Source organism: Stenella coeruleoalba (genome assembly GCF_951394435.1).
Source record: "Stenella coeruleoalba genome assembly, chromosome: 6".
In the NCBI taxonomy this organism is placed as follows: Eukaryota; Metazoa; Chordata; class Mammalia; order Artiodactyla; family Delphinidae; genus Stenella; species Stenella coeruleoalba.
Window position 1 is genome coordinate 38,992,550 of NC_137151.1, and position 27,022 is coordinate 39,019,571.

The 27,022-nt window shown below is 39.8% G+C and overlaps 1 long non-coding RNA gene across 2 annotated transcripts in view; it reads right to left on the reverse strand.

The window, feature by feature from the left end:
* LOC307188247 overlaps positions 1-25,960 on the reverse strand; it is a 196,880-nt gene extending 170,920 nt beyond the window's left edge. For both annotated transcript variants that reach the window (XR_013828864.1, XR_013828865.1), the window contains exon 1: positions 25,899-25,960. This is a non-coding gene — a long non-coding RNA (uncharacterized lncRNA). The remainder of the gene's footprint in view (positions 1-25,898) is intronic.
* Positions 25,961-27,022: the final 1,062 nt, after the last annotated feature.

Here is a 27,022-nt window from a genome sequence, read left to right on the forward strand (position 1 = left end):
TATAAAATTAGAGTTTTAACTGAGGCTATTGAGCAGTGACATAAAAATAATCATCAAGGGCACTACCATTTTTTGAATGTTAAGTGTCTTTGTGTGACTATAAAAGTGGTATAAGAAAGCAGAAGAAATGAAGCCAGAGAAGAAAAAAGGATGGAAAGCACAGTGAATGCAGTAGTGAGAGGGCATCATTAAGATCTCAGAAGTAAAGGAAATATATTTTTTCCTTTGGGTGGTGTGAACACCTGAAAAAGAACTCAAATAGACCAACTGTCAATGGTAATGCTTCCTTGGTTATGCTTATTAGGTGATTCTAGTTTAGATTCTAGCTGAGCTGGGAGCATCACAAGGGAAGAAATGTCAGAAGAATATAACACTATTGATCTGACATTTACTCATGAAATTATCTTCCAACAATCTTTGCTGAGGTATCCTATTACTACCTTTATTTCCTCCACAATGCACAGAAAAATAAACTCAGTTCATCTTGAACATTAGAAATGCTGTAGGAGTTTGGCATGAACTTGCATTGCTGTTTCAACCCTCCTGTAAGTATTAGTTGGGTAAGGCAATGGGAGAGATGATGACTATAAATGGAATTGATTATTTCTCCAGAGAAAAAAGAAAAGAGAAGGGGTAGATAACAATAGCTCAGATTCTCTCAGCTTGGTAGTCAACATCTGGCAGTATACAAAATGCATTTGAAAGTTCAATGACAGTTATCAGTATTGGATAGTCATTTGTTAAATGATGTAAAAGATTCAGTGTTTAAAATAACAACTACAAGATGGGAAAAATAATGACTTACAAAAACAGAAAAACATAATAATAGTCAACTGAAACCTGCCTTGTCAAATAGTCACTTTGGGAGAATGTACAGAAATGGAATGCATGTATCATTGGTAAAAATTTTGGGAGCTGCTTTTTTGAAATTGTCTTGAGAGTTCGTTTTTAAACTACCCAAGAAAATGAAGAAGATGAACAGAAAATTCAAACTGAAAGATTACCAAAGGAAATGAAGCAGAATAATGCAAGCAACTAAAGCAAATATCTTCAAGTATGGTCTTGGGATAAAGTGTGAACTGTCAGCATCACTCTCTATCCCACTCTTCTCCCTCCCCCTACAGTCCAGCACTCCCCAGACCAGTAGACAAGAGGAATAATAGATTCTTGCTAAAATGAAATAATTACTAAAATTATACGTACAAAATATGGAGAACCTACTCAAGTCAAAAAGCCAACGACATGCTTTTCCATTGTTCAGATTGACCTAATCTCAATAAAAAACTCCTATCTGCTCAGTTCCACCATAATGACACCCACAGAATAACCAACAACTTGAACATTTCTCTTTTAAATGAAGCCATGTAAAACAAATGATTTTAAAACTAGATTACCCAAAGAATTTGAATAGAGACACACTTTCAGTGACTTCTGAAAGAAGTGTACTTCATCCTTAGTAAGAAAAAAAAAAGTCTTCATTTCCATTCTTCCCGTGATATAGAACTATTATGGCTCGATACATAACAGTTTATAAGTTTAGGTTACTTTCTGATCTATCTGATCGTCACCACAACGTAGCATCTTGAGATAGGATTTTCCAAATTCTCCTTGGTTTCTATGTTGTAAGTGCACAAAATTTCCATTTCAACTTTATAATTTCGGAGATAGTAAAAGGCGAGGAGCCCAATTAACACACACAAGCACAGACAGAGTAAAGGAATACATACTATAAAGTTTACTACAAAGGTGAGAAGAACTGAAACAGTTGTTTTACCTGGGACCATAACAGTTCAGAGTAGAAGAGGTGATAGCCTGAGGGTTATGGCACATTGAAACACTCTGAGTAGGTGTTGATGTATTTTTAACTGTGAGGGGGAAGCAAGCTTGACTTACTTCATTTGGAACCAGAAGCCAGCCTTGGCAGGTGTTTTACTGCATTAAGCATATGGGCCTCAAAATGTCGATGGCACCCCTACTGCTTTCAGTTTTTAAGTCAGCCTATTAATAACACCTGACAGCTGGGTCAAAAGCATATGCTATTTAGCCTTATTGTGATATTTTGGCTCATCAGGACACCACCAGTGATTATTCAACCTTGAGAGTGTGATCGTGTAGTCTTTTGAAATTATGACTGCTCAACAGAGTAAAACAACCCATACATTCTAGCCAGAAAACTTTATAAGGTTGTCTGTATACTGTAACTGAGTTTACCAGCCCAAGTAGTCAAATCCTTTTAAGTGTGAAGCAAAATCAGCCTTTAGAGTAGATGGAATGGGTGGATCTATAATGTTTTGATTTAAGGGGTCTTGGCGTGGAATGCTTCTCAGTACAAATACTCCCAAAGAGGGTAACACCCATTTACTCTCATTTGCTAATATACATAATGAAAACATCTCCACAACTAGGTTGGGTATGAAGAGGAGAAAGTTGAGAAGTTTAAGGGGGAGGTCGTTTAAGAAAAGAACACACGAGGGTGGGCGTAAAGAACCTACAGTAGAAATGTGATTGGTACTACTAATTGTAAAATCTAATTTTCTTCTGGGGCTCACTGTGTGAACTTTTATGCACTGCATATTCATGGATCCACCTATCTTCACAGCCAAAGGTTACTAGAGTCTAGGGATTAAATGCATAACACACAATGGCTGAGAAGCAGGTCTGGCACAAGAATCAAACACCAAGTGAACCAAGAAAAATATCCAAAGTCAACATCTATCCCTCATAATAGACAATGGAGCAGAGAAGCTCAGAAAAAGACAGAGGAGCATGTGATGTGTGAGCATAAATATATTCCTCTTTTTATGGATCAATAACCCAGAACTCTATTTATTGGATTCCACAAACATAAAGTAATATCAAATCTCACTCAAAGAAAACAAAGTGAAAATCACTCGTAGATTCTTCCTTCCTTCCTCCCTCCCTTTTTCTTCCCTCCCTTCCTCTCTTCCTTCCTTCCTTCCCTTTCTTTCTTTCTCTTTCTTCTTTTCTTTCCTTCTTTCTTTTTCTTTCTTTCTATTATCTATCTATCTATGGATCTATTGATCTAATGATGTACTGATCTATCTACTTTTTTAAATTGAGGTATAGCATATACTATATATCTATATGTCTTTCTACTTCTTTATTTTTGTTGGAGTTCTCTCCCAATCTTCTCTAAATTAATCTAGATCATTTGTTAGTGAATCCTGGGCGGGCAGAAGTAGGGCCAGGGAAATATGATGCAGAAGCCAACACTTATTTTGAGGATGCCATTAAAATTAAAACTTGCCAACATGATTCTGCTAAACAGTCTTCAAACATTCTCCACCTGACAGGACACGGGATAAGCTTCTGGGTGCTTCCTATTACAGGAATAAGAGCAATAAAATATGAATTTTATGACAATATTTTGATGCTCTGGCCAGACTCCCTGCCAGGAATTCTCATGAAGGGGCCTTCTGAAATGAGTTTCGAGGACTGCAAAATCTTGGAACACCCTGACCATCAAGGAGCAGGAATAAAGCCAGCACTAAAATTACTGAAGTTTGGGGAGAAAAGAAACAACTGTGTCTTCTTTCTTGAAAAGGTGAAAGCTGTACCAGAGTCCACAGAGTCTACAACTGAGACTACAGCTGTAGCTCTGGACCAGGCCAAAACAGCAGCAGAGGCACCTTCTTTCAGAGAAGGGTGTGAATTTCATTTTCTTGGCACCATACCAGGAATGCTGACCATGTCCGAAGTAGTACTCCTCACTGAAACGTGAAGTTGTTTTTGTGTGAGTGTGCACATGTGTGAGGGAGTGTTTTCTGTATTTCTTTAGGGAATTAGAAATAAATGTTAAGTGATGCTATTCAGCCCTAAATCCACCACTGAAATTTACATTATCACCAGGCTAGTCAGAGAACGTTCAGTTAAACTTCTGTCCATTTTTGTGTGAAATAATTGTTAAAATGTGTCATTTACTTTAATAACTACAACATACACATACAAAATTGGTTTAACTTTTAAATGAGACATTGGACCCATAAGTAAAACAATCTAGGACTCATTTAAAAAAAAAAACACAAATTTAGATGACAAAACTTTTAACACTGGTTTTCAGAGGTATGTATTATAATTGTTTTTGTTTGTTTGTTATTGTTGCTTGTTTTTGCTTCTTAGAATATTTAGTAGTATATTTTTTTGGTCAAGCATCTTCTCTGCTCCCAGTAGGATTTGCTTTCCATGCAGTGAAACTGACTTACTATGAATCTGAGGAAGTGGAGAAATGTGCTCCTGTTGATAGGTTTTGAGTACTCAGGGAAAAAAAGGTGTTCACCTTCACTATACTTGGAGTAATCCTTGGGAGATGCAGAATTTGAAATACCATGTAACCTTAACAGCACCAATTTTTTTCTTCCCCTCTGGTGATTGAACAGAAAAAGTACCCTCCCCTCTCCTATTCCTGAACCAAAGATGCTGCACAGTAATTATTTCTTATTTCACTCTTTGATTTGTATTTTACCAGATGCCATTTATTTATCCAAGTTGAAAAACTAAGCTCTCAAATATTTTAACCAAGGATGGTATTCGAGATGATTTTAATCACTTTGATCACTTTCTCTAACCTTTAAAAGACACCAACATTTTCTTACTCCTCTTTGTAGAATGACTGAGGTTATGTAACACTGATCATTTCCTGTTATATTTTAAAATGAAATGCTAGTGTGAAAATGCAAGTGTTTAATGTAACTAATGCTTCAGTAAAGAAAATGCATGGTGAGGAAAGGTGAGATCAGCAAGAGAAATGCTTGCCAGCTTCTGGTGAAGTGGAGCTTCCTTAAAAAGAAAGGATCATACACAATGAGGAGAAATATGTGCTCTAATAGGGTGCCTCAAAGTACTCACAGTGAAACAAAGTGGGACCCTGTGGGGCCCCTGTGAGTGCAAAGACCTTTCTGTGACCCCCATTTCTTGTGTGTAGGAAAAAAGCTTCAGCCTCCTAGACCTCCCCTAAGTTCCAAAGGGCAGATTCAGACAGCTGCTAATTAGGGAAGTGAGGGAATGCAGAAACAAAGGAAAGGCAGTCAAGAAACAATAGTGCAGCGATGGGGCAGGGTCCTGGTTCCTCCTGGGGGATGTGCACAGCAATCTGACACTTATCTCTGTGTTCCTCTACAGGAGCTGGAGTTCCCACCCAGGTGGAGGACAGTAACTTCAGGCTGAGCACAAGCACGGGACCCCAGACTGGTTGGAAGGTAAAGGCTGATGACTGAGATTCCCGGAATCCCACCCTGTTACCTCACCACCAACCAATGAGAAGAGAGTCACACACCCTGCAGCCCTCCCCCTCTCCTCCCACAAATTTCCCTTTAAAAACTCTTTTCTGACACCCTTCAGGGAGTTCAGGTCTTTTGAGCACAAGCTGCTTGTTCTCCTTGCTTGTCCCTTGCGATAAACTTTTTTCTGCGATTAACTTTTTTCTGCTCCAAACCCTGAGATTTCAGTTTGTTTGGCCTCACTGAGGGTCAGGCACAGGAACTTACGTTCGACAACAACAGTACTTCTGTCTGGTAAGCACAATGTTTTGGGGTGTCACGATGTCCTACACAGTAGAAAATCGTAAGAACTGGGACTTGGGCTAGTCACAGCAAATGTCAATTTAGGTGAGCGTATCACCACTGAAGATTTTAGAAGCTACACATAAGGCTTCCTTTCTCCCTATTCTGTTATGAACACCTAGAGGAGCACATCCTTTCAGCCACCATCCCTGTTATGAATCTTGTTACTTGTCTGGAGAGTACAGTATATCCCATTTCTTTGGTGGGCTAGGACACTAAGCATGTGATAAAATGATCTTATCCTTTCCAAGACAAATTGAAACCATTTCAAGGTCCATGTCTTCCAAAGTAAGTTCAAGAAAACTGGGCATTGTTCCCCAGCCGCAATGTTCACAGCTGACGACGATGTGAAGGGGAAAAATCTGAAGCCACCACCAGCACCTACTCTTTTATTCCCTCATAACCTTTCAAACTCCTGCCTTAGTTACTGTATTAGATGTTCAGTGTGGTGATGCAGGAGAGTAAGGGCCTGGAGACTCTAAGGTGTTAGAGAATCATAGGGATGATGAACAAATAGGTCAAGACTAGGTAGATAATGAAGAGAGAGGTAAGAAAGTTGTGTATGTGACAAGGACAGAGTAAAGGGAGAAAGTAGGTAATTAAATAGTTAATCCCACTAGGGGATTATAGGAAAAGAAAAACGTTATGAGAGACCCCTGTAAGTTAATGATCAGTCAAGAAAGCAGGTTTGCTTAACCACAAAGCCATGCAGGCTTGCTTAGCAACAAAACCATGCAACAGAAGCGTGAGACATGCCCCCAAACAATAAAACGGTGGTGGCATGAGACCTGTCCAGTGAGCTCAGTAATAAGTTAATGACCACTAGGACATGCTCTTTGCACACATAAAAAAACAATAATTTATGGAAAGGTGACATTTCCAAGTGAAAGACCCTCATTGTACTGAGACCTGAAATAATTTTTCCATACTGCCATGACAGTCCCAGCTGGCTTGACCATGCAGGGATGAGAAAACTCCCCTGCCCAACCTGGAGGAGAAGCTGATGATGGAAGTCTGATGTCTACTCAAGAATGAGGAAGAAAGTGGTCTTTTCCCCCTCCCCACTTTCCTTTGATTATAAAACTGTAGCCCACTAAGTTCTCAGGGTGTGGCACCCTCTCCCCTGCCTGCTTGTAAGCCTCACAAGCGTCCCATTCTAATAAAATACTTCTTGTCTGTCACTTTGCCTCTCACTGAATTCTTTCTGCGCTGAGACATAAGGAACCAGAGCTCCTCGGAGGCCCCCCAAACGCCACCTAGTGGTTTCATATGGACTGGGGCCAATGAAGACAAAGTGGGTAAGGAAGCCCCTGTGAGTTTAAAGCTAAGGAACCATGGGAGAGCCATGCCCATCAAGCCATTCAGTTCTTATAGTTCAGAATTTCCTGAGAAGCAGCAGTTTGGAGTACTCCTGGTGAGAATCACATCCCACCCACCCACACCAGTATCAGGCAGGAGAACAACAAGACAAATTTATGATCATCCTTTGTCCCATATCTTTATGCTCTTCCCCCAAGAAATCAGCCTGGCTCTCTCCCTGACAGCCTTTTTTCTCAAGACCCCTATTTGAAGGAACCTTCCTCAATCACCCTATTTAAAATAGCATTCCCCCACAGGCAGACCACACCTCTCTCTCCAGCTTCATCCCTTTTCTTCACAAAACTGATTATCAGCTGACACGTACAGGTATTCATTTAATTGATTATCACTTACCCACTCCTACTATTTTAAGCTTCAGGAGAATATGGTCTCTTATCTATTTTGCTTACTGTTGTACCTTCAGTGCTTAGAATAATATCTGACACATAGTAGGTGCTCAAAAAAAAAACCTAGCTGTATCTTTGCTGATAATTTTTGGCCCAAGGATTACAGGTTTCTGAAAACTGGCTGAAAAATAAAATGAGCCTAAAATACCTTGGATAAGCATTCACCAGGTTTGCTGAGGGACTGGGAAGGGTCCTGTCTTGCAGAGGGACTGTGTAGAGGTGTTCAGGGTAGAGATGGAGGTGTAGGGCAACAAATTCCAAGAGTCTGGGAAGCAGGAGAAGGGTTGTTTGGTCCAGAGTATTATGGTGTCTGCAAGGCTTTACTAATGAGGAAGCAAAGCCAGCCATGACAATCTGGACTGGGACATCCTGTCACTAGTGTGGAACATCCTTACTGCTCAGCTCTACTCCAGCAGGAAATTCATATTACCCTGGGCAGACACCCACTACTGGATTCCAAATAAGCAAAAAATATGCCACTCTGAAATGATTCAAATTCATATTTAAAATTTTGAAAAATACAATGTAATAAAAAGAATTTCCTTGCCTTTATTTGACCTTACTCATCCCCCCAAAAAATACACTTTCTACTCTTTTACTATCAGTAAGCAGAATAGTAAAGAAATCGCCGTCAGATGGAGTTTCTTCACCATTTCCTCCAAGCTCCCCAGGTTACTGCTGGCTCAGCTCCCTGATACTCTCTGGCCATACATCGGTATCAGGTTTCCCCAGCCAGAAGGTACATAACAAGTTTTGAATACAATGGATTTCCTAATTGATGAAGGAGCATGTAAGTCACTTGCCTTCTTAGTGCTCCTTTTGTGTGCATTTATGCTTGATTACTACATCTACTGTCTTTGTTCATTTATTTGTGCTTGTTCAATTATTCACCTGAATTCTTGACTTTGGTTTCCCTGAAATTCTAATTCAACTGGTTGGTATAGTACAAAACTCCTATCCTATGTTCAACTATAAACACAATAGGGAATACATCCTTTTGTCCCATGAGTACTTTTCTATATTCTAAATTGGTTACATTTATTCTCTTATTAGAAATTGAGAGGGTGGGTCCTGTTTTATTTAGCAGCATGCTACCTAGAAACCCTGTGAATAATTAGAGTGTATTTAACCATGGGATGTAAGCGTGTTTTTGCTGCAAATTACAAACACCTACCCATAGTTGTTAGTGAGAAACTTCACTGAAAATTTTTAATCAGACTGTCACCATCTCTTATGTATTCTTCTAAACTGCGAATTTGCAGAGGACGGGAATCGCTATCTTCGTTCAGTCAGTGTTTCTAAAGCACCAGCATCTCATGTAATGCCTCCTGGCACTGAATATATACTGATTTATGAAATCCATAAATTGGAAGATAATGATCTCTATTAATCAATGGGGAAGATGATGGGGAGTTTACAGCTGCAGTTCAGGGACAGTGAAACACTGAATAGTATATTTTGATGCCTTCAGTGTTATAACCATTGAGTAACATCACATCAGAGTTTGCGTGTGTGTATCATTTGTGCATGTGTGCGGTAGACATGCATGCCTAGCTTCTACATGCTTCTAGGCCAATGTAGGAGAGAGAGAGAAAAAATTTGTTTAGTTTTGAATGTCATGTTGTTTGCTGCTAGAAAGATTCAGTAATTTACTCTTCCTGGCTTAGCTCTTTTTATTTCACTATTCCTGTAACCCTTTCTGCTCTTATGCAGCAGCCAATAATACCATATTTTTCTTTGTTAGCAAGATCTTACACTTTCACTTCACTAATAGGAAGGAGACAAAAAAACAAATTCAAAATTTAAATAGGAAATAGTCACAATTTTTCTCCTTTTCAAAAAATATTCATATTTTATAGGTTTCACTCTCATTTATGACAAGATATATTTTGATATTTATTGGTCCTTAGACTTTTAGAGGAAGTTAGAGACTATCTCAACTTAATTTCTCCTGAAAAGTAAGTAGTCCCATTAGATGGTTCTTTAAAAAAAATATGTTTTCACATGTTTGAGAAAGGCCAGAGTCTAACCATTTTTAGAGATTAGCAATACTCATTAATGAATTTGCAAAAAGTATTATAAATTATGGTTTTCTCATCATTGTGACCAATATTTTCCCATATTACTTGAATGTGAAAACTTCTTTTTAACATTTAAAATGGATTAGCGGGGAGGAGCTTCAAGATTACAGAAGAGTAAGACGCGGAAATCACCTTCCTCCCCACAAATACATCAGAAATACGTCTACATGTGGAACAACTCCTACAGAACACCTACTGAATGCTGGCAGAAGACCTCAGACCTCCCAAAAGGCAAGAAACTCCCCACATACCTGGGTAGGGCAAAAGAAAAAACAGAGACAAAAGAATAGGGACGGGACCTGCACCAGCGGGAGGGAGCCGTGAAGGAGGAAAGGTTTCCACACACTAGGAAGCCCCTTCGTGGGCGGAGACTGTGGGTGGCGGCGGGGGGAGCTTCGGGGCCACAGAGGAGAGCGCAGCAACAGGGGTGCAGAGGGCAAAGCAGAGAGATTCCCGTACAGAGGACTGGTGCCGATCAGCACTCACTGGCCCGAGAGGATTGTCTGCTCACCCGCCGGGGTGGGCGGGGCTGCGAGCTGAGGCTCGGGATTCGGTCGAAGCGCAGGGAGAGGACTGGGGTTGGCGGCGTGAACACAGCCTGCAGGGGGTTAGTGCACCACGGCTAGCCCGCAGGGAGTCCGGGAAAAGGTCTGGAGCTGCCGAAGAGGCAAGAGACTTTTTCTTGCCTCTTTGTATCCTGGTGCGCAAGGAGAGGGGATTAAGAGCGCTGCTTAAAGGAGCTCCAGAGACAGGCTTGAGCTGTGGCTATCAGCACGGACCCCAGAGACGGGCATGAGACACTAAGGCTGCTGCTGCAGCCACCAAGAAGCCTGTGTGTGAGCACAGGTCACTCTCCACACCTCCCCTCCCAGGAGCCTGTGCAGCCCGCCACTGCCAGGGTCCCGTGACCCAGGGACAACTTCCCCAGGAGAACGCACGGCACACATCAGGCTGGTGCAACATCAAGCCGGCCTCTGCCGCCGCAGGCTTGCCCCCAAACTCCGTACCCCTCCTTCCACCCACCCTGAGTGAGCCAGAGCCCCTGAATCAGCTGCTCCTTAACCCCGTCCTGTCTGAGCGAAAAACAGACGCCCTCGGCGACCTACATGCAGAGGCAGGACCAAATCCAAAGCTGAGCCCTGGGAGCTGTGCGAACAAAGAAGAGAAAGGGAAATCTCTCCCAGCAGCCTCAGGAGCAGCAGATTAAAGCTCCACAATCAACTTGATGTACCCTGCATCTGTGGAATACATGAATAGACAACCAATCATCCCAAATTGAGGAGGTGGACTTTGAGAGCAAGATTTATGATTTTTTCACCTTTTCCTCTTTTTGTGAGTGTGTATGTGTATGCTTCTGTGTGCGATTCTGTCTGTATAGCTTTGCTTTTACCATTTGTCCTAGGGTTCTGTCTGTCCGTTTTTCCTTTGTTTTTTTAGTGTAGTTTTTAGCGCTTGTTATCATTGCTGGATTTGTTTTTTGGTTTGGTTGCTCTCTTCTTTCTTTTGTTTTTTATTACTTTAAAAATTTTTTAATAATTATTTTTATTTTTTATTTTCATAACTTTATTTTATTTTATCATCTTTCTTTTTTCTTTCTCCATTTTATTCTGAACCGTGTGGATGACAGGCTCTTGGTGCTTCAGCCAGGCATCAGTGCTGTGCCTCTGAGGTGGGAGAGCCAAGTTCAGGACACTGGTCCACAAGAGACCTCCCAGCTCCACGTAATAACAAATGGTGAAAATCTCCCAGAGATCTCCATCTCAACACCAGCACCCAGCTTCACTCAATGATCAGCAAGCTACAGTGCTGGACACCCTATGCCAAACAACTAGCAAGACAGGAACATAACCCCATCCATTAGCAGAGAGGCTGCCTAAAATCATAACAAGTCCACAGACACCCCAAAACACACCACCAGACGTGGACTTGCCCAACAAAAAGACAAGATCCAGCCTCATCCACCAGAACACAGGCACTAGTGCCCTCCACCAGGAAGCCTACACAATCCACTGAACCAATCTTAGCCACTGGGGGCAAACACTAAAAACAACGGGAACTACGAACCTGCAGCCTGCAAAAAGGAAACCCCAAACACAGTAAGTTATGCAAAATGAGAAGACAGAAAAACACACAGCAGATGAAGGAGCAAGGTGAAAACCCACCAAACCTAATAAATGAAGAGGAAATAGGCAGTCTACCCGAAAAAGAATTCACAATAATGATAGTAAAGATGATCTAAAATCTTGGAAGTAGAATGGAGAAAAATAAGAAACGTTTAACAAGGACCTAGAAGAACTAAAGAGCAAACAAAGAGTGATGAACAAAACAATGAATGAAATTAAAAATTCTCTAGAAGGGATCAATAGCAGAATAACTGAGGCAGAAGAACAGATAAGAGACCTGGAAAATAAAATACTGGAAATAACTACTGCAGAGCAGAATAAAGAAAGAAAAGTGTAAAGAATTGAGGACAGTCTCAGAGACCTTTGGGACAACATTAAACACACCACCATTGAATTATAGGGGTCCCAGAAGAAGAAGAGAAAAAAAAAGATACTGAGAAAATATTTGAAGAGATTATAGTTGAAAATTTCCCTAATATGATAAAGGAAATAGTCAAGTCCAGGAAGCACAGAGAGTCCCATACAGGATAAATCCAATGAGAAACTCGCCAAGACACGTATTAATCAAAATATCAAAAATTAAATACAAAGGAAAAATATTAAAAGCAGCAAGGGAAAAACAACAAATAACATACACGGGAATCCCCATAAGGTTAATAGCTGATCTTTCAGCAGAAACTCTGCAAGCCAGAAGGGAGTGGCAGGACATATTTAAAGTGATGAAGGAGAAAAACCTAAAACCAAGATTACTCTACCCAGCAAGGATCTCATTCAGATATGATGGAGAAATCAAAACCTTTACAGACAAGCAAAAGCTGAGAGAGTTCAGCACCACCAAACCAGCTTTACAACAAATGCTACAGGAACTTCTCTAGGCAGGAAACACAAGAGAAGGAAAAGACCTACAATAACAAACCCAAAACAATTAAGAAAATGGTAATAGGAACATACAGGATAGGGCTTCCCTGGTGGCACAGTGGTTGAGAGTCTGCCTGCCGATGCAGGGGACACGGGTTCGTGCCCCGGTCCAGGAAGATCCCACATGCCACAGAGCGGCTAGGCCCGTGACCCATGACCGCTGAGCCTGCGTGTCTGGAGCTTGTGCTCCGCAATGGGAGAGGCCACAACAGTGAGAGGCCCACATACCGCAAAAAAAAAAAAAAAAAAAAGGAACATACATATCGATAATTACCTTAAATGTAAATGGATTAAATGCTCCAACCAAAAGACACAGACTGGCTGAATGGATACAAAAGAACCCATATATGCGCTGTTTACAAGAGACCCACTTCAGACCTAGGGACACATACAGACTTAAAGTGAGGGGATAGAAAAAAATATTCCATGCAAATGGAAATCAAAAGAAAGCTGGAGTACCAATTCTGATATCAAACAAAATAGACTTTAAAACAAAGACTACTACAAAAGACAAAGAAGGACACTACATAATGATCAAGGGATCAATCTAAGAAGAAGATATAACAATTGTAAATATTTATGCACCCAACATAGGAACACTTCAATACATAAGGCAAATGCTAACAGCCATAAAAGGGGAAATCAACAGTAAGACATTCATAGTAGGGGACTTTAACACCCCACTTTTACCAATGTACAGATCATCCAAAATGAAAATAAATAAGGAAACACAAGCTTTAAATGATACATTAAACAAGATGGACTTAACTGATATTTATAGGACATTCCATCCAAAAACAACAGAATACACTTTCTTCTCAAATGCTCATGGAACATTCTCCAGGATAGATCATATCTTGCGTCACAAATCAAGCCTTGGTAAATTTAAGAAAATTGAAATTGCATCAAGTATCTTTTCTGACCACAACGCTATGAGACTAGATATCAATTACAGGAAAAAATCTGTAAAAAATACAAACACATGAAGGCTAAACAACACACTACTTAATAACCAAGAGATCACTGAAGAAATCAAAGAAGAAATCAAAAAATACCTACAAACAAATGACAATGAAAACACGACGACCCAAAACCTATGCGATGCAGCAAAAGGAGTTCTAAGAGGGAAGTTTATAGCAATACAATCTTACCTTAAGATACAAGAAATATCTCAAATAAACAACATAACCTTATACCTAAAGCAATTAGAGAAAGAAGCACAAAAAAACCCCAAAGTTAGCAGAAGGAAAGAAATCATAAAGATCGGATCAGAAATATATGAAAAAGAAATGAAGGTAACTATAGCAAAGATCAATAAAACTATAATCTGGTTCTTTGAGAAGATAAACAAAATGGATAAACCATTAGCCAGACTCATCAAGAAAAAAAGGGAGAAGACTCAAATCAGTAGAATTAGAAATGAAAAAGCAGAAGTAACAACTGACACTGCAGAAATACAAAGGATCATGGGAGATTACTACAAGCAACTATGTGCCAATAAAATGGATAACCTGGAGGAAACGGACAAGTTCTTAGAAATGCACAACCTTCCGATACTGAACCAGGAAGAAACAGAAAATATGAACAGACCAATCACAAGCACTGAAATTGAAACTGTGATTAAAAATCTTCCAACAAACAAAAGCCCAGGACCAGACGGCTTCACAGGCAAATTCTATCAAACATTTAGAGAAGAGCTAACACCTATCCTTCTCAAACTTTTCCAAAATGTAGCAGAGGGAAGAACACTCCCAAACTCATTCTATAAGGCCACCATCACCCTGATACCAAAACTAGACAAAGATGTCACAAAGAAAGAAAACTACAGGCCAGTATCACTGATGAACACAGACGCAAAAACCCTCAACAAAATCCTAGCAAACAGAATCCAACAGCACATTAAAAGGATCATACACCATGATCAAGTGGGGTTTATCCCAGGAATGCAAGGATTCTTCAATATATGCAAATCTATCAATGTGATACACCATATTAACAAATTGAAGGAGAAAAACCATATGATCATCTCAATAGATGCAGAGAAAGCTTTTGACAAAATTCAACACCCAGTTATGATAAAAACCCTCCAGAAAGTAGGCATAGAGGGAACTTAACATAATAAAGGCCATATATGACAATCCTACAGCCAAGGTCGTCCTCAATGGTGAAAAACTGAAACCATTTCCACTAAGATCAGGAACAAGACAAGGTTGTCCACTCTCACCACTATTATTCAACATAGTATTGGAAGATTTAGCCATAAAAAGAAATGAAATTGAGTTATTTGTAGTGAGATGGATGGACCTAGAGTCTGTCATACAGAGTGAAGTAAGTCAGAAAGAGAAAAACAAATACCATATGCTAACACATATGTATGGAATCTAAAGAAAAAAAAAAAGAAAAATGGTCATGAAGAACCTAGGGGCAGGAAGGAAATAAAGATGCAGACCTACTGGAGAATGGACTTGAGGATATGGGGAGGGGGAAGGGTAAGCTGGGACGAAGTGAGAGAGTGGCATGGACATATATACACTACCAAATGTGAAACAGATAGCTAGTGGGAAGCAGCCACATAGCACAGGGAGATCAGCTCGGTGCTCTGTGACCACCTAGAGGGGTAGGATATGGAGCGTGGGAGGGAGGGAGATGCAAGAGGGAAGAGATATGGGGATATGTTATCAGTTATATATATGTATATATATAACTGCTTCACTTTGTTATAAAGCGGAAACTAACACACATTGTAAAGTAATTACACTCCAATAAAGATGTTAGAAAAAAAAAAAGGATTAGCATCCTTTTGGGAAAACCCTTAAATCTAATTTACTTTAATGAGAAGGAAAGTGCATCCCCTGGAGGAGGAGCACTGAAAGTAATGAATAGAGTTAGAATATGAAGCCAGGTCTGAGGTGCCTCAGGTTTGGGGTCTCTCACTACTCCACATTATTATTTATTCCCAATTCAACTCAATTCTGCAGTAGAGACATGTTGTTTTTCTGCAAATAATAATTCCTGGATTATTTCTAACATTGAAGTATAAATTCAGTCTAACATGAACCACAAATATATAAAGGTAAAAAAAAAAAATCAATATCCCTCTCCTTATCATGTTCCAAGACTATAAATTTAAAGCCACAAGAGAAAATAGAAACTAAATTTTTAAGAGGTTAAAAGTATGAACCCTAAAAACATTTCAGTCATTGCTGATATTTTTATTCTTTGGCCTCTCAATGCTAGCTTACTCCTCAATACCAAAACTAACAGAAACAAGAAAGCAGGAGGAAATGAAACCCTTCTCTATATGTAAGAAACTTCTCTGAGGCACAATCCGAGTGATTTGCACTCAGTGAAAATTAGCAGAAACCATGATATCTGAGTATGATGTACTGACAGATAATCAAAGAGATAGTTGATGACTATGAGAAAGTCTCTGAAAAAAAAGTGGTTGAGAACATTTCTGTGGGTTGAAGGAACATCACTTTGATCAGTTGGATGTGTTTGAGGTATGTAGTCTTAGTAATCACATGTTATTAAGTCTATCAGTGAATACATATTCGTCTCCAGGTGTTTTTGAGTAAGACAACATTGAATTTCAATGGATGAATGATTATACAAATTGTGGTAAATACATACAATGCAATGGAGGTTAAAAAAAACGGAATGAAGTACTGATACGTGTTACAACATGGATGAACTTCCAAAACATTATCCTAAATGAAAGAAGCTAGACACACAAAAAATCACATATTGTATTATTCCACTTATATGAGATATCCAGAATAGGTAAATCCAGAGAGACAGATTGCAGACTGATGTTTGCCAATACTTGGGGAACTAAAATATAGGGAGATACTGACTTAATTTCTATGGGTTTCTTTTTGGGTTATGAGGATGTTTTGGAACTTGAAAGTAGTGGTTGCTGCATAATACTGTGAATATACTAAATGTCACTGGATTGTTCACTTTAAAATGACTAATTTTATGTTATGTGTATTCTACCTCAATTTTTTAAAAAAAGATTGGGTTAAGCCTCTGGTCTCTTAGAGTTTTGTTCCAAACATAGTCTCTAACTTTAGGCTGGAAATAACCTCATGCCTCTTTTTTGTTGCTTGATGTTAAAACAGCATGTTTTTCTTGGCACTTCTCTCTTTCTCTTTCCTGCTTCGTAATCAACATGTCCAACTTGCACAGAAAGGTCTCCTTTCTGTTTGGAAAAATTAACAGAGTGCATTACATATTTTAAGCACACTGAACAAAGCAAGTTGAAATGCAAAGTAGATGCGTTCTGCACTCTCTCCCATTGCTCTCTTACATTTAACCCTAACAAGAAATGGGTAACAATGTGCAGTCGGGTACTATAGAGGCAGGACACACAGGTAAGAAGCAGCCCTGACTTAGGAATCTTTAGAAATGTGAGTGGAGGGTGGAGGGTGTTAGCCACATAAGGTACAAGGCACATTCTTCTGGCTGGTGAGGAAAGAAGGAATTGGAATTTAGAGGATGCCAGGAAGTAGGTAAATAGATTGCCCAACATAAGCTCTCTGAAGAAGTGGTGAAAAATTTGTTTCTTAGGAAAAATGCATTTCAACTTTCAAAGTTTTGAATCAACTTTTTGTTTTTAGCTGCTATTGTTGTTTTGAACCTAAGAAGCAAATATTTCAGTTCATGGCATCACCATTCGTCTGTGTAAGGCATTTACTTGTTTTATAATTTATAACTGTATTTATTCACTCATATACCTTTTTATCCTATTTTATCCTATCCCACCCCACAATGACAACCCAGTATGATAGACTCACTATGTACCCTTTGATCTTGTAGAGCATAGCCTTTTTATAGAGGGATTGAAGGAGATCATTCCTATGTAATTCCCTTTTCATTTTTGTTCTTTCAGAACCTTTTGTTTTAATTTCTCTTCTGATATAATCCACAAAGCATTTTTTTTTTTCAGAAAAACAGTGACGGATAGTGGGAGAAGGCCCAAGTTGAGGGGCAGAACATCTATACATTTTGAGAGAACTAGATGCCTTTTTGTTACTAGCAAATCGAATATCAAAGAGTCTTCTACAAAACCACCCCTTTTAACGTTATAGTTTGACCACAACTGCAACCATATACATACGTAAATTATGTGTAACAAAGCTCTATCCCCATCCCGGGGTGGGAAGCAATTCCTCCCACACTGGGCAGTTCTAATGTAGCGCTCCACCACGGCTGTAAATATGAACATGCTGAGGACATGTTCACAAAGGGAGCTGAGGCTACGCAGTTCCTAAGTTTACAGACAGATTATGCTTACAAAGTTTGTTTGTAAGTCAGCTGTTTAGAACTCAGCATGGATTTCTCCATAGAGAGAATGTGTAATACCTGTGAAGATATCCCTAGGCCAATCAATGGAATTTAATAAAACCTTAGGTAACTGAGAAATAATATGAGTATTGCTAATAATATTAGGACTTCAGCAAAGAAGACTGGGCAATACTTGTTGAGAACAGAATGTGGGAGCAGGTAGATTACTTTCCTCCCTTCTCCATCTTGCTGTCTTCCTTCCCATCATAGCCTAGTCCTTGGTGAGAAGAAACATGATGATCCTGAAATTATCTCCCTTTTCCTAATTCCTGGGTTTCACCTTCTTGCAACCATCTTGCCTACTTCAGGAACAGAACCCAGTGCCACTAGAACTGTTCCTCACTCTGCCTCATCTTATATCCTTATCTTCCACTGAAAATCACATTTGCAAGTCAACACGTGCTTCTAATAATTTCTGCTATTAGAGAAGTACTTCCTCTAATGCCAAATCCTGTTTACTTTTTCGGTTTCTAATGACAGAGTAATTGGGTTGTGGCATCTTTTCCTATTTGCTGCAATCCACATCCAATTGGTTGGGAAGTTATGTCAGTTCTATCTTAAAAAACACATTCCAAATCCAGCTACTTTTTTTTTTTTTTTTTTGCAGTACGCGGGCCCCTCACCGCTGTGGCCTCTCCCGCCGCGGAGCACAGGCTCCGGACGCGCAGGCCCAGCGGCCATAGCCCACGGGCCCAGCCGCTCCGCGGCTTGTGGGATCCCCCCGGACTGGGGCACGAACCCGCATCCCCTGCATCGGCAGGCGGACTCCCAACCACTGCGCCACCAGGGAATCCCCCAGCTACTTTTAGTCTCCTCTACCACACCCTTGTATGTACCTGCCCCTCAATAGCTCATTTCTGCATATAACAGCCAAAATAATCCTTTTTCAAAAGATTACTCGGCTCTTATCACTACTCTCTTCAGAATCTTCCACATCCCTTCCGTCTCAGTGAGGACAAAATCCAAAGCTTCCATGACCTAACCCATGTCTTCTCCCCACTCACATCTGCCACTTTTCCCTCATTAGCCTACCAGAGTTACCGTGCTCTTCTGACCTCATTTCTGCTCCAGGCTTTTTGCACCAGTTACTCCCTCTTTGAGAATGTTTTCCTCTTGATATCAGCATGCTTCTACCCACCACTTAATTTATGGCTCTTCTCATATTTTATTTCCTCAGACAGGCCTTTCTTTATCACCAATCAGCCTCTTCTTCCTTCATCACTCTCCATCACCCTACCTTGCTTAAGTTTTCTTTATAGAATGTATCATTAATTGATAATAAAATTCTATTGGTTTACTATTAGTTTATTGACTAGAAAAAGTCAAAAAGCTTGCTCTCTTCACTGCTCTAGCACCAGCACCTAGAACCAGACCTGGAATACAGAAGACAACAGTGACTGCCTGTTAAAGAAATCAATGTGGCCATTCAGACACAACTACTTCATTAGCAACATGATGCATAGGGATATCCTGGGATTTTAAGTAAGTTTACTATTTAAGATGGAGAATAGCAATGGTAAGATGTAAAACAGAGAAAGTGATGAAGGTTAAGAGAAAGAAAATATGTCAAATGGAAAGTAAAATGAATAAAGAATATTATTTTTTTATGGAGGATGAAGAACAAAATAAAAACAAAAAAATTTAAAATAGAACTTACTAGACTTTAGCTAATGTTGAACTTGTACATGGAACTATTTAAATGTGGGTAATAAAATTAATGATTAATACATAAAAATTTCAGTAATCAGTAAGCTTTTAATGCTAATGAGAGATTGTTTTCTCAAAGCATATCAACATATACTGGGAAACTACAGTTCATACGGATATTTTGTCCATAGCAACTCAAAGTTGTTATGTATTTTCTTTTCTTTTCAAGTTCAAGGACTTTAGATTCACTCTGTTTTGATTACGATCGTGGCTTCTCATAAAATGAATTAAATGAGCAAATCCAAAAGGTTTCCGTTTTATTGTGGTTATTTTTAATCTGTTTTACAATGAAATTATTAGAAGGGAACTGAGAAGATTTTATAAATTCTGTTGCCTTGTATTCGTTTGGAGTGAAGTATCCTTGTTTCTTTTACTGAATATACAAAATATATTTAAACATGTTACTTAAAAGAGAATGTGTGCTTAGGAGTGTATTTAATATGATGAGAGTGAAAATATATTTGTATGGCAAACTTTTAGGGTTTAATAAGCAATGATAACAATTCAAATAAAATTCAGAGGCAAACAACAGAAAGAATGAAGAGTCTATTATACAATTATAATTATTAAGCCACCAAATGCACGAAGTCACTTTTTCCTCTCATGGCATAGAGTGAATGTATACATGATTTAGATGCTTCTTATGTATTTACTGAACAGCCAGGAGTCATTGCAAAGCATTATGGGAGACACATATGCCTATCAGAATTCCAGCTTTCAGGAAAAAGAAAATCTAATAAACTATGATTTTAGTTGTAAGTTGTAAGTTTTATTGTTTGTTACAGAGACTAAGTAACATAAATGTTTAGCATGGGAAATGTTTAAATAAATGCTGCCATTAATTTTTTACAATTTGGAGGAGGCAACAGGATCTAGCTTCAGAGTCACAATGTCTGGGTTCAAGTTACAGCTCTGCCGTTCAGAACACTGACCTCACTTCTCTAAGCTCCAGTATCTTCTTCTGCAAACACATGATGAATATTATAATTAACATAAACTACCTAACAGAGCACCTGGCATATAGGTGCATAACTACCACTGTCATCTGATGTGAGCAGCCTGCAGTATTAATACAATCTTCCAACTGCTTTTTCAGTGGAAATTTGCACTTGGCTTGTGCGTATTGGAAAGTACTGTTTTCCTGAGCAGCTCCAAGTTTCTATATAAGGAATATTAAAAACTCGGCTCTAGTCATGCTAGGTTGATTTTTTTTTTTCTTTTTCTGTTTGGGGAACTGATGAAGAACAACATGACCAAAGGAAATATTCTATACAAAGACCCTTATACAACCTGTCATTAGACACAACTACCCAGGTTTTACTGATTCAAGTATACATTTCTCAGACTGTCTTTTCCCCTCTAATGTTATAATTATCTTCTAATAAGAGAATTTACAAGACATTTTAAGAGACCAATAAAAAGCAAGTTCCTCAGATGAAATTCATGGATTTCCTTTTCTAAAACTTCATTAACTATGAGAAACCTACCATTGACCATGATGTTAATGGTGATTATTCTGTTCATCAACATGTTTATAATTCATATAGCAACTAATGATTATAAAGCATCTGATGATGATGAGCAATTATAATAATTATAGACTTTCTTTTACATGTAGAACAGCACTTGGGCTGTGTAACAATGAAATAGGGCTGTAATTTAAAGTAATATTTTACATTTTTATGCAGTTGAGACCTGCACTTCTGAGTTGAAAAAATGCAAAAAAGACTCATTTCTACTGGGTTGATTTTAAATGTGTCAGCCCTATCATGCATATGCTATGCCAATGATTATTTCAAGGAAAAAAGATCAGAGTTGGTTAAGCATCAGGATGGGCATAGGTTTGCACCTGGAAGCTTCCTATACACAGCAGTATTCAAACTGGAATGGTCAGTTTTCAGGTCTGAAACACTGGGAGGTCCAAAAAGACAAATGTTTACACAGACATTAGAAAGTGCTTTCCAGATCACATCTAGGCATTTCTACATTCACTTAATGGAAGGGATAGTTCCTAGAGAATTTCTAAATTAAACCCACACACATAAATTTATGGTTACCAAAGGGGAAAGGGGGGGAGAGGGATAAATTAGGAGTTTGGGATTAATATAAACACACCGCTACACATAAAATAGATAACCAATAAGGACCTACTGTATAGCACAAGGAACTATACTCAATATTTTGTAATAACCGATAAGGAAAAAAATCTGAAAAAAAAATATATGTATAACTGAATCACTTTGCTGTTGACACCTGAAACTAACACAACATTGTAAATAAACTATACTTCAATAAAAAACAAACCAAGACAAAAAACAAAGAAAAAACAATAAAGTTACTCATTTTCTTTATGTCATATCATATATAGCAATATTAACACAATCACTAAAAATTTGACTACTGAAAAAAAATACATAAATTCAGAAATCTGTAGAGAAAACACAAAGACATTTTTTGCCCACTTAGTAAACTTATAGGACATTTGGTCATTTATGTACTATAGAGGCATTCTTTTAGGTTGCTTATGTTTTCACTTTCAACCACAAATCTTTCCTCATGGCTACTGACAGCATCTTTACAGATAAGAGGCTAACCCCTGCCCCAAAGAATCATGTTCTAAATGTCTTTTTCTAAGTAATTTTCTTTGTTTCTGACTTGAGATGCCCTACTTTTTACTCCAAGAGTGGTTTCCACATTGGCAAAGACTATAGAATCCCTTCTGCATTTTTTATTGTCCAGGGACTAGAATAAAAGTACTTTCCACCTTTAACTACCGAGGTCCCCTTTTATAGGTTCTATAGCCTTGAAAAAAACCCAGAAGTCTCAGCCTGCTATTCCTGACAGTTTGCATCCACCCCGACTTGTCTTTTCTGATGCTCCAAACTAAATACTGTCACATCTAGCATTGTACTAACTATAATTGCTTTATGTAGGCAAGTTTCAAATGAAAACCTTTCCAGAGAAAATTTCTAGTGGCAGCTGACTCAGGGGCAGCTTTCGGGGGTGTGGAGAGAGAAGGAATGAAGAGGGAGGAGCTGGCTTTGGCAGGTGCTGAGGAGACAGCAACAGAGCTGCTCAAACCTTCACAGCAGACATTTACAACATTTGGGATAATATCTATAGTTTTGGCAGAATTTATGCCCAGGAAACCTGCAGGTTAGAACTGATAGAAATTCTTCCTTGTGTAAGGCTGGCTTTTAGCATGTCCCCTAATCAAAGTAAGTATCACCTCCTTGACAAGAAAGTCATTTTTCTGTGAAATATTTAATTAGTGGAGCCATTTCTCTCTAAACTCTAAGTGTGACATCACCTTGTGTTAGACCAGGCAAGGCCAAGAGTACTGATTTTAGACAAAGTAGATGTTTTTTGGTAACCCCAAAGCCTGTTTTTTTTTGTTTGTTTGTTTTTGGTTTTGGTTTTGGTTAATATAACTTGGGAAAAGAACAGCATATATTTTGGGAACAAATCCATATATATTTTATGTTTCTGCAGGACCAAGATATCTACCTGTATTTACAGAGTTTGTATGCCAGACTATTTCAAGGCAGAGAAAAAGTTATACTAAAAAAAGAACAGGTAAAAGGTCTACCATCTAATTGGCTGAATACATATAATTTCACAGAAAATGCCTCTTTATTCCCCAACCTCTTTCAATTCCCTGAAGGTTAATGCCCACTAAAAATACAAACACAAATATTTATTTTGTGTTTTCTTTGGATTAAAGAGACAGTCTCTAAAGGGCATTTCACACGCATTTCATATTCAAAAATGCGCTGGATGTGACCTTAAGAAATGCCTCAATCTGGGAGTTCTCTTTGTGTTTATTCATTCACATTCAATGCTGGTCAGGTTGCTGGTTTTCCTGGTTTAAACATACCCAACAAGTATAGTTTAGAAGAACGTTCATGCTATCTATCTATATTTTATATATATATATATATCCATAAGCATATATATTTATATATTTATAAAAATATAAAATCACATCATTACCTAAAACTGATTACAAATAAAAGAAGCATTTTAATATGTAGTTGTAACACTTTCACTTAGGCACATGTCTAAACTATTAATGCTATAATAATAGATTTTTCACATATGTGACATATTATTTGTTAGTCTTGAGATACAATTAAACCCTTCATAGCGTCTACATGATCTGGTCACAGACCGCCTCCCTGTCAGTTCTCACATCTTTCACTTGCTCACTCCGTCCCGGTCACGTTGGCCTTCTGCACTTGCCAATAAACAATCACACGCTCTGCTTTTGTACTTCCTGTCACTAAGCCTGAAGCATCCCCCATGCCCTACATAGGTTCACAAGACTCAGCCTCACTAGGCTCAAATCTCTTTGCAAATGTCATTTCTGAACAAAGGCCTTTCCTGGCCACCTTACTTAATATAACACCCCATCAATATTTACACACCCTTCTTCTAAGTTTATTGCCTTTCTTCTTCACTGGAATGTCAGGAGATCATTGAGAAGGGAAATGAGTTTTGTTCGATGCTACACCCACAGCAACAGGAATAGTGCTAACACATGCAGACACTCAGTAAATATTTGTTGCATAAACGATAGGTGGCTCAGGGTGCTGAGTACTCTGATACGTTAGCTCATTGAAGGCTCACAGGCCCCTAGTGGTGATACAAATCCATGAGGGAGGATCAGGGAGCATGCTTGGGTGGGGGTGGGGGGGGGGGGTGGGGGGTAGGGGATGGGGGTAGGGTGGAGGTGCTCTGTCTGTGACCCAGGTAAATGGTTAACCACTAGGTATCTCATCCTTTTGTAGAAGTTTCCTTTCTGAGGTCACAGAGACACATACAGGAGGCAGGGACTGATGGAGAATTACTGACCATCTTGAAGTTTACTGCCAGCATCATGGGGGTGGAAGGAGCCACCTCAAAATGATTCCGTTTACCAGGTTGTATATAACAGTTAAAAACTGTCTTTCCTGCTATTGGGACATAGAGCCTCTACTCAAGATACTGAAATGTTTGCAGGTGGCTTGTAGAAGTGCTAACATTTGGCTTCAGATATAGTTCTTGAGTCTTTCTCCATATCTAGGATTTAACTATCAACCAAATCACATATTTACATACACCTCACACATCTTCAGTAAGAAAGGCAAAGACAAAATGTCCTGAAACAAAGAGAACTACCAACGTAAGTACAGAAATTGCTGCTTATACATAAGGATTTTGGAGAGGTGTAACAGTATTTAATCCTGAGAAACAAGGGGAGAAACTCTAGCCGAATCTCCATACTTTGGTGGGAAAAAGGCCCTTCCATTCAGGTTGCCCATTCTTGTTTTCAAAGCCTGGATAACAGTTTTCAGCACTCCAAATGAAGTCAATTTGGGAAAATGTGTTTTGATGAAAAAAAATTAGAAATTATCTAACCATTTCATCATAATCCCCTTGAAAATAAAGATTTTCATTTACTTTCAAAATGCATGAGGAGGTATCAGAGATGTTAAAATTTTCACAGTGACTGTTGCCAAAACAATGGGCAGGACTGCTCCATAGGAACTTTGACCTTTTAGTACTGAGACTTCTCCTCATTTCCCCCCCTACCCAAAACATTTCCCCCCCTACCCAAAACAGTACTTCAATGTTTTCACCAAATAGAAGGAATTTCAGTGGAGAATATTTAAATATTTCAGTGGTAATAATTTAAATAGTATTAAAGACTTCACAATGTAAGCAACAGAAGTTGGTTGGAGTTAAAAAAGGTTGAAAAGGAATTACATCCATGATAAAGAGAGCTCGTGTTGACGGGAGGTCTGCAGAAGCAGTCTTTGAAAAACAGACGCGTTACAAATGAGGCTAAGAGGCTAGAACTACATTCCAACCATGCTCTAGGGAGAGTCTTGTTAGGATGCTGCAGGCCACACCCTGAACCAGCACTGCTTCTCCCTCCACCACCGGGAATAAACTCTAATGTGTTCCCTACTTATGTGCATTACTCCCCCAGAAATAGTCCCTGCTGGGTACATCTAATTGGCCCTGTTTCCACACTCTGGTCAAGCGGAATCAGGAGACAAAGTGTTTGGGAAGTTTTGCTTCAATAAGGAGGATAACTTCTTTCGCTTGACATAGGCTGGGGCCTGAGGTCGTCTGCCCGCACCTGGACAACACCTCCGAAAACAACAGGGTGTCATCTGCCCACACACTTGCACCTGGACAACACTTCCTTAAACAACGAGAAGCTGAAAGCCAAGAATCTGCCAGAACAATTGAGCCTGGACAACACCTACCGACCCCCTGGACAAACAGGAGGTCGAGCACCGCAAACGGATCAAGAGGAAAAAACTTCATCGTTCGGCAGCATGAGACCTCTTGAAGGTTGAGTATGAGAAGTTATCAGAGACTTGCCTGCTTTTGCGCTTGACGCCCTCCTTTGCGGATGACGAAGGCCTCGTCCACCATGTTCGAGGTGCCGGGTGCAAAAGCGAAGGATTGCGCATGAGCCGACCGCCCCGCTCTCTGAGGTGGCCCAGCGCCCCGCCCAAGCCGCCCCTCCGCCCGCCCCGCCCGCCCATCTGCCCCCACCCTCACCCGGTTAAAGGAACCGAGCACCAGCAGCAGTCGGGTTCCTGCGTAGTGCTTTCGCTGCACCGCACCCGCAGTAAAGCCTTGCCTCAAACTCTGCTCTGGCCGTTTGTCAATTTCTATTGATTAAAGAGTTCAGGAGGCCTGATCATAACATAATTTGTGGCCACTCTGCCAGGACAGTGGGGCTTGGAACTGCCTGAACAGACACCGCAGAGCGGCAGGTGAAAGGGCAGGCTCGCGCACTCTCTCTCATTTCCTCTGTTTCTTCTTTATTCTCCATATCTGAACCCTCCACTCTCCTCCATCCTGGAGGTCCCCTCCTGGGACAACCTTTACCTTACCTCTGGATGTTTTCCTGTTCTGTGCCTTCACCTGCAGGGAGGAGAGTTCTGTGATTGCCTTTACCGTCCTTCTCTTCCTGGTTTCTCCCCTCGAAACCCCCCTGGTTGACTCTGTGAAGACCGTTTGGATAATACTTGGGCCCATTCCCTCATAGACTCTTCAGTCCCAGTTTTTCCTTTGTTCGCTCGATTGTCTGACACCTGATTCATTGTTTTTCAATCAGAAAGGAGAAAGGGGTTCAGGTTAGCCAGACTTGGACCCGGTACAAGGTTGAGGCAATAGAGGAACTCCTCCGGTCACAAGACCTTGAGTCTCCATAGCTTGTTTGTCACTCCTTTATTCCCTCCTTCTTTGGAGTTTTTGGGACCAGAAAGGATCAGATAATTACATTGATGCAGCGTCTCCAGGCCTCCATCTTGCTCCTGGACTTTTTTTTTTTTTTTTTTTCCGGTACGCGGGCCTCTCACTGTTGCGGCCTCTCCCGTTGCAGAGCACAGGCTCCGGACACGCAGGCTCAGTGGCCACGGCTCACGGGCCCAGCCGCTCTGCGGCATGTGGGATCCTCCCGGACCGGGGCACAAACCCGTGTCCCCTGCATCGGC